This window comes from the organism of the source record quoted next, unplaced genomic scaffold (genome assembly GCF_019419815.1).
Source record: "Pyrus x bretschneideri cultivar Hongxiangsu unplaced genomic scaffold, Pyrus_bretschneideri_v1 Contig122, whole genome shotgun sequence".
NCBI lineage: Eukaryota > Viridiplantae > Streptophyta > Magnoliopsida > Rosales > Rosaceae > Pyrus > Pyrus x bretschneideri.
The window spans coordinates 304,327-319,158 of record NW_025999416.1 but is presented as its reverse complement, the minus strand read 5'-3'; positions in this window follow the sequence as shown (position 1 = coordinate 319,158).

Sequence of the window (14,832 nt, the reverse complement as noted above, 5' to 3'; positions counted from 1 at the left end):
AAAATAATTTAGAAGAAAAAGTTACAATGGTAGTATAGAATAAAAGTTGGGTACATGGATTAAGGAACAAGAGAAGAGAATGTATCCAATGAAATTAAAATTGCGTTCATAGAAATATAATGGTCATTTGTTATGATTTTGCAATATGATGGTCATGGAGAAAAAGTAAGTTTGAAATTTTTTTTGGCAAAATTTAAATTTGAAGATACATATTAAATATAATAATGTTGAATTTGAATATAAACATAAATTTGAGTGAGAGAATTTTGAGATTTTTAGTTACAAACGTGATAATGTGGTAGAAATTATAAATTAAAATTTGTATAAAAATTAAAAAGATGACATGGAAGTATTTTAATAGTAAAATGCTGAGGTATACAAAGTCAATAGATTTTGATCAAAAACTGAAAACTAATAAGGTTTCAGTCTATGAACATTGGTGACTAGGAACTGGATCCTAATTTTCCCATTTTTTTATCTCATAATTGGTTGCCCAGAAGGGTGATGAGTGCATGGCGTATAGCAGGCATAGTGCACGCCTTGGAAGGCTGGAAAAAGGAGCATGATTGTGATAACACCATGTCCAGCACTGAGAAAATTTGGCAAGCAAGTCTTCGACATGGCTTTCACCCTCTTGTCGTCACCACTCAACCGATGTGATTATATGTGACTTCATGAAAATGCTGTTAGCTTGCTATAGACAAGTTTTCATGCCGCATTAGCTATTAGCTTTCATAAATAAACTACTGGACCTCTTGTTTCATTATATTATATGATCAGTTGTGTTATGTGTAAGAGAAGAGACTTCGTCAATCTTTTCTAAAGTCTCTTATATGTACTTATTTATTTATTTCTCAGACTACCATTATGAAAGAACAGTCTGACATAATGGATGATGAAGTAAACCAGAAGTTATTTTAATTAAATAAACAAAAATCTCTTCCCAAATTTATCTTTTATTTGTCAATCCCCTAATTTATTACTCTCCATGCAATAAAAACATTTTCAATGAAGAGATGCGAATATGAGTTTTATTATAAGGGGAGAGTCTTATTTATTTTTCTCTCTGACAACTAGCAGAAACCACCTCCTAAGATGCAAATATACATTTTTATTTACATCTTCCGGCGAAAATAATTTACATTCCGTCATTGAAGATCTCCGACCAAGAACAATTAAAATAATTAACATGTCATAGGTATTTTTCATTTTCCACTGGGGAAGCACTAACTACGACCATTTTTCTATTATGCGTGCAATAACTATTTTGCTTACATGAATAGCAGCGTGTGCTACGATTGCTAGTATGTATCATTAGATAAACTTGATCTCATGTTCTTTTTTCTTTTAAAGGGATAGTGAGAATGAAGAATCCTAGAACTTTGAATGCAGAGATAAACATCTTTAGTTACTTGAGTTATAAGACCCATGCAACTTGGTCTTATGTTGATGCTAATTATTTGGTTGGTCTAGAAACTAAGAATGCAAAGTTGGACATTCATTGCGAATATATAAAGTTCTCGTGTTGTATCAATTTGCTAACACAAACCATGCACGGATGAATACAAACTTTCACAGTAATTTTTAAAGTACTCCCCAAGGATGTTGAATGCCTCTGCCAAATTGTTGATGTGGTTTCACAACTACTTAGTGTCAAGAAAGATATGCTCCCATCTTCTTCATGTTCCCATCTTGACTCATATGCCAGAGGATCATCTTGGACACCGTATTCTTGCTATGCTTGCTCTGATTGCTATTTAGTTGTTGGGTAGTCCTTCTGCACTTCAGTGACTTCTACTGGAGTAAAAGACTTCTTTTTTTTTACTTCTTCATAACTTGCATAGTGCATCGTGGGGATGCAGCCTGGTCTGACTTGATCTCTCTGATTTTTCCTCTAGGAATGCAGAATCGAATTTTCTAGTACTTAACAGAGGTTATGGCGTCCGGTTTCACTAGCCAGGGCCTACCCAGAGTCCCGCTATAGGGAGACAGAATGCTAACTATTGTGAACGTCTGCTTAAAGATAACTGGTGGTGCTCTCATGTTAAGTGTTATGTTGCCGATGACAGTTGAGGTTTAACCATTCAACCTGATGAGTACCTCGGCTCGGTGTCTGATTGTGCTCTTTAGACCCATCTTCTGAATCACTAAAGGTTGAAGAGATTAACTGCATTGCCATTGTCCACCATCATTTTGTCAACTATTGCGTCGGCTAGTTGGATAGTTATCACTAGGGCGTCGTCGTTGGGGATTGATTCTTGCGCTTTCCTATCGGCTTGTTTTCATCGTTGGACTACTTATGGTCCATTTTTCAAATGTTAGGTTGCTTATTATATCGTCACATCTAACAATGTTAGCCTTATACACCTTGGACCTCTTGGCATAGTTATGGGGTGTCTTATCGGTGGTCTTCTACTCTTCTTGTGTCCTGCTCATTCGCGTCGTGATTGCAAAACACGTCGTTCATTCTTGGTTGGCGAGCTTACTGCTTATAGTTACACTTAGCCGTAAATTGCCAATTAAACTTGAGCTTGAGCGTTTCTACTCCCTTCTTAATCTACCTCTGTTAGAGTGATGAATCCTCAACTACCTCTGACGATGGTTTGTAGGTCTGTGTTAATTTTCCCAACGGTATGTTCGTCTGTGTCGTGACTGCATTACATTTGGTTCGTCTCAGGATAACTAGCTAGCTACTCGTGACTGCACTAGGCATTGAGTACCAGTTGAACTTAAGCTTAAGTATCGTCAAGTTTCTTCATGTTCCGTGTTCTGCCTGCTCTGGTATAGGAAGAACTCCTTGCAAGCCATGTTGTGAGTGAACACTGCGTCGGATTCGAGTCTTGAATGTTTGTAAGAGTGTGGACCCAACCGTGGACGTGCACTCATATGCTAGCCTTTCAGAGGGGTGGCCTATTTCTCAACACACTAAGGTGGGAGAAAATGTTTTCACGGGTACCAATAATGGAGTGCACGCTACTTGAACGCCTGGTTCATGGCTGGTTGAGCAGCTGCTTGTCGGGATGCCTTTGGAAAGAATATTGTCATCACCTTTCGACTTAAGTTGGAACACCTCGTCAAGAGTGCCCTGCTTGTTGATGTGCTTGAGGAGTGGGTTTGCCAAGGTGGATTGCTGCGTGAAGGCGTTGGTCAAGTTTGTAATCTGTCGAGATATGTGCGGATCGCCATTTGGAGTTGAGCAACTCGTCTGAAGTATATCTCCATGAGTGGTGGAAGTGTAACGGACATCGGGTACGAATTTTGAGCTTCAACGAGCCAAATCTGCATAAAAACAGGTCAAGAACATCATAAACGGGTTTAGAACACCAAAAAATGCTAAAAATGGTCGCCAAAATTTTTTTTTGGTTTGCCGATGGAACCAGCTAGTCTAGTCATAACTAGTCTGGGCACAAGGAGGTATGGATCTGTCCTTGGGTCAGGCTGACCTGCGTGGCTGCAAGCTGAAGCACCTGGGCTTATGGGTGCGCGCTGGGATTTTCTAAAATGGGCTTCCTGCGTGTTGAGGCTTAGACTCGCTGCTCATCGCCTGGGTTTCTGCATGGGCCAGCACCTTGGCCTACTATAGAGGCCTGTTGTTGGACATCGGTCGGCTCATGGCTTGGCTGAGCCTCACGATTTGAGTCGCATCACGGAAGTTGCTACAGGATTTCTCCGTAAGCCTTATGGCCCTAGACTTCGCTACTGCACTAGTGGCTAGAGGCAATGGGATACCCTCTTGTGTTGCAGGTTACTCCAGCACGTGTTGGGTTTGGTTTTGGAAAGCTGGGTCATCTCCTGGCCACCATGCCGGTTGCAGCTGCCTTTGGGATTTTCTCCTAGATTGCGGACGTGGCTGCCTCCTTGGTCTTCTTCTGAGGTGGTTGTTGTTGCAGCGTTGTGGGCAGTGATGGTGGTAATTGTCAGGAACTGTCCCAATGGCCACTGCGTGGCCGATGTCGTTGCTGCCATGACCATGGTGGTACTCCGTTAACTGATCTATATCTTTGAACAAAGAACTTATAATAAAAATTCTAGGACAAGAACATGTAGGAGAATTATGTTTAAACGAAAAATTCAAAATGTTGAATGCAAGAGCCTTTTTCGAACATGTGAATCAAACTCTCAATGAAAGCACTAATTTATGGTGGACAATTTCCGCCATCTTCAGTCTTGAATCAACATTTTTGATCAAAGATCAAAACCTCACGAGTGCCCAAGGAGTGGAGCAAGGGGGGGGGCGCTTGGCCTCAAGATCTCTGACCCCTAAGTTAGTCCCTCTAAATAGAGTGAGTGTTTAGGGTTTTCTGTATAGCGAAAGGCTTACCAAAATTTGGTGGAGATAAAGTATATATATAAGAGGAGCTCGCCGACCATGGGGTTAGGGTTTTTCCCTGCACATGGTGGCTTCCTATTGCCCAAGTTATGTCATCCATAGGATGTGCAAGGGAAGAATATTTCCAAGATATTAATTAGAAGATAATATCTTGAAATGATGAGAGGAATAACCCTAATTGATTATGATAGGGATTCTTACTTGAAGCGTTGGCCTTTGTTTAGGATTGTATTAAAAATAAGATTTAGTAATTAATCTTTATTTTTAATTCATTTAACTTTTCCACTCCACGAGTAGGGGAGTTGTGAGCGTGGCCAACTGCTTGAACTTTCAGAGATGTTGAGCTGTGTGTGGGATGCTTGAGAGCCCTACCTATGTAACGAGGATAATCTTGTCTTTCTTGAATAAATATTCACGTGTAACCTTGTGGATTTTTTAGATTATTTTTTGGCTCCACAACAGTACATTATGAATAGTCAATGAATTCGAATGGGGCCGCAACTCGCGAAGGTGTGTTGTTCTAGTTAATTCAACTTCTATCTATCAACAGAAAACATAGTACAATCATTGCATGCATCGCAGGTTCTAGTTATAGTTCGTCGTAATTCTGTTCTATCTACCGACAACATAGTACAATCATTGCATGTACAGTACTGCATGATGTGAGATGCTGCTTCGTCGTGGCCAAGTAATAGTTTTTGCTACCTGCTCTTGTTGTTCAGCACCTCATTTATAGAAAACGGTTCGCACGTCCTCTCGTGTTAGAAGAAATAATAGAAAAGGAAAATACACGTATTTTGGAAGACAATCGTCTATATAAAATGCAGTGTGTGTGTACAAATTCAGTATACACTTGCGCATGACGTGGGAATACATCTCATTTAGGGATATGACATTAATATTTTGGATTTCGGTCCCAGTGCAATGACAGCCTGCGCGGATTTGTCATGGCTAAATAATAGTTCGGTAGTAAGAATTTTTATTTTTATTTTTAATTTTTAAAATTTTTATACAATGAGATATTTACACTAAGAGGTGGGAAAATAAATTGGTTTCGAACTCGTCATTCATGAGATTCGAACATAAGACATTTTATTTACAAGTAAAAAGAAATATCCCTAATTCTATTCACTAGAGTTTCTCCTGGTCATCTGGTTAAAGTCACTATTTTTCCCACGTCCAACCATACTACCCTAAAATGATGTCATATTAATTAAATATTTAAAACAATTTCTCTTAATTTTCTGAACATGAATGGTTTATGAGCAGGGGGAGGCACAATAAGCCTAGCATAGGCCTAGGCCTACCCCCACTCTTTTAGCCTTTATAAATATTTAGGAATTTGGATTTTTGCTGGATCTTTTTGTGAGGATTTCAGAGATCCGTGAATCATATTTGTTCATTGTAAATCGTGCGGTTAGAAATTATTTTAAATATTTTTATTTCAAATTAAATACAAATAGTACCTGACAAAAACTGATCACACAATATACAATAAATGGACACAATTTACGAATCTCCAAGATCCTCACCAAAAAGATCTGGAATGGATCTTGTCGGAATATTTAGTATTATATATATATATATATATATATATAAATCTTAGTATTGTACTTCGTTTAGTTACACAAAACTCTTAAAATTTATTGACCGATAATTGAAACAAGAGGTATTTTTTATCTTTTCAACAAAACTCATCCTAAAATTAAATTTAATTTTTTATAATCTTAGTATTGTACTTCTTTTAGTTACACAAAACTCTTAAATTTTATTCACCGATAATTGAAACAAGAGGTTTTTTTTTCTTTTTCTGTTTAATCCCAACAACACTCATCCTAGAACTAAATTTAACTCTTATTTTATAAACAAATAAATAACTCGTAAAATTAAAATCTAAAGTCTAATTTAATTTTATAAATAAATAAAAAATATTCTTTTACGATGCCAACTAAAATAATAATAAACTTTGAGCTTTTCCTCTTTCCCTTCTGGAAATTTCATATTTGAAAATTTCATAGATTTGACTTGAGGGTAATGTTAGAGAGATCGCCTACTTGAGCCATATTATGAGACCACATTATGATATAGCTGTTAATGGTTGAACTACTTCTTTAAATCATTAAAGAAAAAACCTAGTCATTAACTGCCACACTAGATGGTCTACAAAATATGGTCTCCAACATTTTTCTTTGACTTGAAATTGAAAGGTTAATTTTTCTAAATCCTCTTTAATTTTGATTAACTACTCTCTTATTGACTTGATATTAGAAAGTTAATTTCAACATGAAAAGAAGCGTTTAGCGCCTAAAATTTTTTATTAGCTCACAGCTCGAAGCATGTATTATACTCTTTTGTAAATATTTTATTATTTTTAACATTTATGTGAGGCCACTGCTCATGTAAAATCGTGACTCCACCACTCGTTATGAGAGTTCATGCAAGAGAGGAAGAATGGAAAGTTAAAGAGAAAATACAATTAGCATTTGGTAGCAACAATATATTGTTTCAGTTTACCTAACAACGTTTGACATTATACGATCATATCTATTTTGGGGGAGACATTTTTCAATGTACCCGGCATACGGAGTGGTACATCACATGTCATTATATAAATGGAGGGAAGTTTTATTTTTCAATTGTCCCTCCACTTACATAATAACATGTGATATACTATCCAGCGTCCTAAGCACACCAAGAATTTTCTCGCTTAGGAAGGCGCAATGTAGGATATATGAGGGGATTCATGCCCTTTCAATTACTGTGGCAATCTGAAAGTCCTAGGATGGGTACTTATCTAACCTAGAGATATAAATTAACTTTCTACTTAAAACTAATCCAAAATTATAGTTATGCAAACTTAATCCTATACAAATATTCAACATAAATATAAAGAACACACATGATGTAGGATTTAACGAGGCAAAACCCACCACTGGGAAAATCCTCGGGCTACCAAGCTAGGAAGCACTAAGAGAGAACGAATACATAAAGACTTACAAAACTCATCAACTAGACACCCATAGCAGTTGGCAGCTTTGTCTTCATGCTTTACTACTCGATCTTTCTTCAGTCTTTGAGTTGAAGTGGCACGATACTAACGCGATCGTCAATCACCTTTCCCTCGAACTTTGCAAGATGCTAACTCAATCATGCAGAATGTTTATATGATGAGGTGTTTCTTTGAAAACCAATCAATTACGAAAATCACAAGGCACATTTTCATAATTGACATTCAAAAAAAAAAAAAAAAAACCAAATGAAACTAGCATGAAAATAATATTTTCTCTTTAAACACGCATGCTATTGAAATCGCAAGATGGCAGCAACATAAAAATAATTTTTTCTTTAACAAAAACACACTGTTGCCTTTAGTTGCTTTTCACGAAGAACACAAAATTCATGCATATGCGGCTCACCCAAAAACCAATTCCAAACCTTCCTTATAACACCTCAAGGCATCGCTACAATTTGGAACTGATAAGGATTCCATAACTAATGATAGGGTTTAGTTGGATAACAATCCTTATAACACCACAAATCCTAAACTGATGAGATTGACACGCACGGCAACAACCCTTATAAAAGATTACAACCATGTAATCCATTTAGTTGGATAACTCTCACCAACATGCAATCAGATAAGTCTCTTCAAATACAATCAAATTATCTTGAAAGTAGTTTTAATAAGAGACCTATCTCAAATACAATATCATGAGATATAGATGAATGTAGTTGGATGCATGCATGCAAACATACCTGTATAGTATCTCGTTCACGTAACATCTTTGCATCAAAAGTGTGATAGACCATCCTAGACTTAAACAATTACAATTGAAAATATGTAACAAATCTAAGTTATTACAGACTCAGGCATTTTGTCAAGAAGTGCCAATTTTTCACTAACAGAATCTATGTCATTAAGGCAAAAAAGTCTCAACGCATTTCTTAGGATATGTTTTAGAACTATTTTTACGCTTTACTTTTTTTTATTATTGGTTTTAATTTTTGTCCACTTTCCTTCATCAATTCGTCCTGCTATCTATATCCCCTCTATCACTCATGCATATAGTTATCAAACCGAGCCTTAACTTTTTAATCTATCTATAAAGTTTTTAATCTATCTATAAAGGAGCACTTCAAAATAGTGAAACAATCAAAATACCATAATTTGCCCCTCAAGAATTTCAAAAATTACATTTTAATTTTGAATGAATTTAAAATTTAAAACGCTAGGAAAAAAATAACAAAAACTTAAACTTTCTTTATTTCTTTGTTTTTTTTTTTTAATTTAACATACAAAGGCCAATTGTCACGCGTGTAAGCATGTGACAAGAGACTAGTTGTTTGTTAATCAAAGGGCTTTTAGCTTGCATTACCCTTTTTGATAGCGATTGAGAATTATGAAGTATATGTACAGTAAAATCTCTATAAATGAATATTTTAAGACAGAGGAAAATTAATATTTTAAGAAGATTATTATTATATCAATAAATGGAGTAATTAATATTTATTAACTTGAAAAGAACTTTTTGTTTTTTTCATTTATTTTAGTTACTATTTTTTTTAACAAAGATAAAAAACTGAATATACATGTATCATATAAAAACAACAAACATACATATAATAATTTAAGAGCTAGAAGATCGAGTGTATTTCAAACTTAATGCCCTAGAAGATAAAATATACTTTAGAAGCATATTTTGTGAAAAAGCATACTTTAGAAGAATCTTTTATGTATTTTGTTAATTATTAATTTATATATTTACTTGGCTTTAAAGAATTTTAAGAAAAATTATTATCTTATACATTTAGCGAGGTTATTAGGATTTTAAGAAAAAATGTATTGAAGGAGATGCTGTGCTTCAACAGAGGTGTACCATACAGAAGGATCTACACACCTACCGAATTTTCTCATCTAGCTTTAGCTGGAGAGCACCGAATAGACTCGCCCAAGTTTGGCTGGAACCTTTCGAACCCAAGTCTAGGTCTGTCTCTCTCTCACCCATTTTAGCATTTGTTTTACAACATATGGTAGAATCAGGGTCAACCAAAAGGTGGCATCAAGGTTAGAAGCATGACCCTTGGCACCTAAGACCCTAAACTTCAAAAATAAGGGACAATTTTCCCGATACTCAACCCAGCATAATTTACTTCCATCTTGATGGAAGAGATCATTGGTTAGGCACTTGTATGTTCCCTTACTAATGTTGTTGAAGAGTATCATTCCCAGAGTCAATATATGAGATTGATTTTGCTCTATCTAACACATTTGGAATAGCATAATTGACATAGAATTTGCACATTGGCCGAATCCCTGTAATAAATTTTGATTTACTTCATTAAAAATTTCCTATGTTCCTGGATTCAAGTTTGGTGATTGTTTTAGTTCTGGATAATGATATGGACACTATTCTCGAATATGAGTTGATTGAATCATGTTTCTTATACATGTGACCAAATTCAATTAAATACATGATTACGTATAAATAAAGGAATGTTAGTTGTCTAGATGGATGTGCTACTATGCACACTATCTTCACACCTAAATAACTCCTCCAACAACGAATTCAGGTTTATCCAAACTGATTAAGGGCCTAGGCACTGCTCCTCGATGTATAAATGATACTGAATTACCATTAAAGAGACCTTATATTTTCCACATTCCCGAAAAATGTCATTGAGTCTTAAGGATACTCAAGAGAACAATGATCATGAATGAAACCATTGAAGAAAATAGAGTGGAATATCTTTGTATCACCTCCTATGAATACGACTTAAAGCATATTTAGGAGACAATGCACACCATATAGGGCGTAGCATGTAACACATGGCTGACCAAAAGTTGAGCGATTCGAGCAATTTACTTACTTTGGTATGACCATTTGGGACACATAGGTCGAACAATGATGTTGCGCATTATATGAAGCATCTCTTTACCCTAATTGGATTTATATATCATCCTTAGCAAAGATACGACATGACCGTCTTTTCACAGTGGATTCAGGGAATAGTTGTGAACTATCAAACAAAAATGCGGACCACGTAAACACTTATGGTTTTGGGATGTATCAACAAATTGGTCACATGGTTGACCACACATTGCTGCAAACCTACTAGCCAATTTACCTTAAGGGTTCACCACCCTGATTATCACTTGAAGTTTGAAAGACTAGATACTGTAGGAGAGTTTATATCAAAGATTTTTCAATAAGTATTGCATGCCTTTTGGGTTTGAAATTGAACATCATGTTTCCTTTATTCACCCCAAAACATGCTCGCATAGCGATAATAAAGCACAGTTAAATTGATTGTCGGGACCTCGAGAATGCACTAAGTTTTCAGTTTCTACTTAGGGCTATGCAATCGTGTATGCAACTACGTTGGTTCACCTGAGGCCCCCCGCCACCCAATCTATTTTGGTGTTACAATTGATTACTAGGTACAACCTGATGTTTCGTACTTATGTATTTGGGTGTGCATTTTATGTGCCAAGTTGCTCCACCATAACATACCAATATGGATCCTCAAAGAAGGATGTGAATCTTTATTGATTATGATTCTCCTTTGAGATAGCTTTTTAGAGCCCTTGCAAGCGACCTCTTTACTGTTCATTTTGCAGATTGTCACTTGAATGAGACAGTCTTCCCGCCACTAAGAAGAGATAAGAATGTCAACGTTCCTGAAGATAAAAAAAATATATATGTATATGACTTCAAACTTTAAGATAATTAACAACTATGTATTTTCCAAACTTAATGCGCTACAAGATAAAATATGCTTTACAAAGCATATTTTAATGACAAAGAAAGACTTGAATAGAGAAAATATAAGTAACTAAAGTAAAAAAATTCCTAAATATGTATTATGAATATTTATATGTTATGTTTTTTTATGTATTTTGTTAATTATTTTCTATTTATGAGGCCTTAAATAATTTTAAGAAAAATTATTATCTTAGAAGTTATTATTTTAGTACATTCGACCGAGTCAGGACCGGAAGATTTATTATTTAATTGAGGTTACTATTTTATCGAAGATTCATTTATCGAGGTTTTACTACAGTGAGAACAAAATAAAGAGAAATAGAGAGAAGATTGTAGAATACTTTTGGCTTATGCTTGGTGCTCTTTTTCTTTTCTTGTATATTTCAGTTTTCCTTCAATAAATTGCATTTGGGCTTTATTGTAAAAGAAAGAAAAAGTTACGAGGTTGGTATTAGAACTGGCAATTTCTTAAACGACATGTAAACGACACGAAAATAACAGATTTCAGGTCAACACGATAACTAATTGTGTCATTATCGGGTCACACGATAAGAACTTGTTAATAACGGGTCCTTAACAGGTTTACACGAGGGTAACACACGAGTTTCAACACGTTAAGAAAAAAAGTTATTTTGATGATTTTAATTTTTTAAACAACTAAAAAAATCTTATTATAAAATACAATAGCCATACTGTATATGTATATGTTGTATATTAAATATGTATTATTGTACTATTATTCTATACAAATTTAAAATTCAAGTTTTATTTATTTATTTATTTATTTTTATAGTATACTTGTCACATCCCGGGCTTGACTCCTCCATAGCACGATATTGTCTGCTTTAGGCCTCGAGCATGCCTTCACGGTTTTGTTTCTAAGAACTCTCACAAGAACTTCCCAGTGGGTCACCCATCCTGGGAATGCTCTCACCCCTTTCTCGCTTAACTTCGGAGTCCGATGGAACCCGAAGCCAGTGAGCTCCCAAAATGCCCAACAGCTAAAACCTGGAAGAGCGTAAAAACAAAGGTGAGTGGACCTGAAAATAAAGTTTTTAATAAAAACCTTTTGGAAAACATTATGACCTCTTGCCGTAAAACCCATATAATTTCTTAGAAAATAATAATACATACGTATATAGAAATCATGCTCGAGAGTAGTGAAAACAAAGTATATGCCATGTCAATTATCTCAGCAATGAAATAAGTAAGCCAGATGAAATAAATCAATGTAAAATGATATGCCAGCTGGAGTCACCCAATGTGACCTGTACGGCTCTAAACCTGCACACGAGTCGAAACCACCTAATGTGGTCTATACGACAGGCTGGGTGTAAATAAATACGCTCAAGTGCTACGATCACGTGGAGGCTGTGCGAAGTATCACAAGTCACCTACGAGTCGGAACCACCTAATGTGGTCTGTACAACAGGCTGGCACCTGCTGGATCCAAGGTGAGCGTTCGGTGTGGGAGGTGAACGATCACGTGAAGGCTAGGCCCTGATCTCGGGCATAGCACTAATATCGGGGTGCAAGATAATAAATACCAAATGCATTCAGGCATAACCATATACATCACAACCACTAACATCATAATGTCCTCACCTGTAGCTTACCTGGGCTCTGCAGCATCATGTAACATTATACATGACTACACCAATGCATATACTAACATATAACACAAGTATGACATGGCATTTCAATCACACTTCATTTAAAACAATTTTTGGGGAAAACGTAAAGTATACATACGTGTGTATATATATATATATATATATATATATATATATAGAAAACCAAAAGCCCACTCAACTGGAGTCCGCACTACAACTCCCTAGCACAACATCAAGGTGTCACAAACGATCGGCGCCTAGAACAATTATCAAATCATGTCTTAGAATTCTTATCAATAGAACATATAACATACATGTCCTAATCGGGAAGATCCGTATGTCCGATTCCCGATTCGTAAGTTTCTAATATCCTCAAATATTACGTATTATAATGTATCAAAGTTTGATGACGATCCAACGGTTGGATCGTCGATTGCTATAATAATCAAGCGGCGGACTTTCATGGAGCTACGTTCAAATGATGAAAATTCGTTAATCGGATTTCACCAATGGAATTAGAGTATTCAAATTTAACCTAAGAAGGTCAGGGGAAGTCTCGGCCCATGCGCCGCCCCGACTTGCCTGAAAGTTCAACTATTTCTAAAAATTCTCAAACTTCACAGAAATGAAGATCTCAATGATTAGAGCAACTTTCAAGTTTAAATTTATTCACATTTTCCACATCATTATACTTTATAGGCTCGTCACCTTCCAGGTGTCAGCTAGCACAACTCGATTTAGAGTCATAGTGGATATTCCGGGTCGGGGTGTGTCAATACTATAGGCAAATAGTGAGATTAAAAATTATAAAACACATTAAAAATAAAAATATCAAGTAATTTAAAAATACCAAACACATTAAAAATAAAAATATCAAGTAATTTATAAATACCAAACACATTTGAATGGTTTACAATGTTTGTTTGTTTGTTTTTTTTTATTTTTATTTTTTTATGTTTTATTTTTTATTTTTATTATTTTAATTTTTTTAATGCTTAGTTTATGTGACAGCCCGTTCCGGATTTTAGAACCATAAGGGTGAAATGACGACTTTGCCCCTATTATGGTTGTTTCGTTGTGTGGTTGTTTTTGGGTTTTGTTTTGCTGGTTTTGGACCACAAACACTTTCCCACACCCCCTTACCCATTTCCCTGTCCCGTATCCCTGTCTCTTTCCCTCTCTCTCTCTCTCCTATTTCTATCCCCATATGTACGGACATACCCAAAAACCATTGAAACCTTCACAGATCGAGGAAGCAAATTACATATTCGTGCTCGTGAGGTCCTTGGGAGTTCAACCATACCCATTTCAGGTAAGGATACCTTCGTTTTCACGTTGAACTCGAGATACCCCGATTTGGTCACTGTTCATGCACACGTTAATTCTTGTGTTTTTGGGAATTTCAAGCTTGTAGGAAGCTTGGTGAGGTCCTTAGGAGGCTCAGGGTGGTTCGTTTGAAGGTTTTGGATGTCGGGATCGTGAGTTTCAAGCTTGGCCCAAGTTGGTGGTGTTTTCCCAGCGAGATTCCGTGTGTTTTAGTTCTTGAAAGCCATATGGATTTGTTCCCCTTGTTGTAGGCTTCATTTTGGTACCAATTTTGTGAAATTTGGTTGAAAAACGAAGAAGATACAAGGTTTTGAAGTTTTCCCGGTTTTCCGGCGCCGGCGACGGCGCCAGAGTTTGGCCGGAGAAGACGACGAAATATTCTATCAGTTTGGACGGAATATCCCTAACGGCGTTAGCGGAATCCGTCAGATTTAACGGAATATTCCTGACGACGTTAACTGACGCCGTCAGTGTGCCAGGCACATGCCTGCGCGTTGGTGGCGCGTGTGGCCGTGCCTTGGCCGACGCGTGGGGGCGCGTACGGTGTTAGAAATTTTTTCTAAAAATATGGGGATGTTCTTGAGGTTGAGTAGATCACGTTGGTGTATTCATACACCCTATTTGAGCATTGTATGAGAAGTTATTTCGTGATGTTGGTTATGTGCTTTAAAATTAACGTTTTTATAGTTGTTTCGCATATAGGTGAGACCTATCCCGAGGTCGAGCGCGGTCACTCAAGGCAAGGGGGTTATGACCCTTCTACATACTAGTGAGTGGGCTTTTGGTTTTCCGTATATAC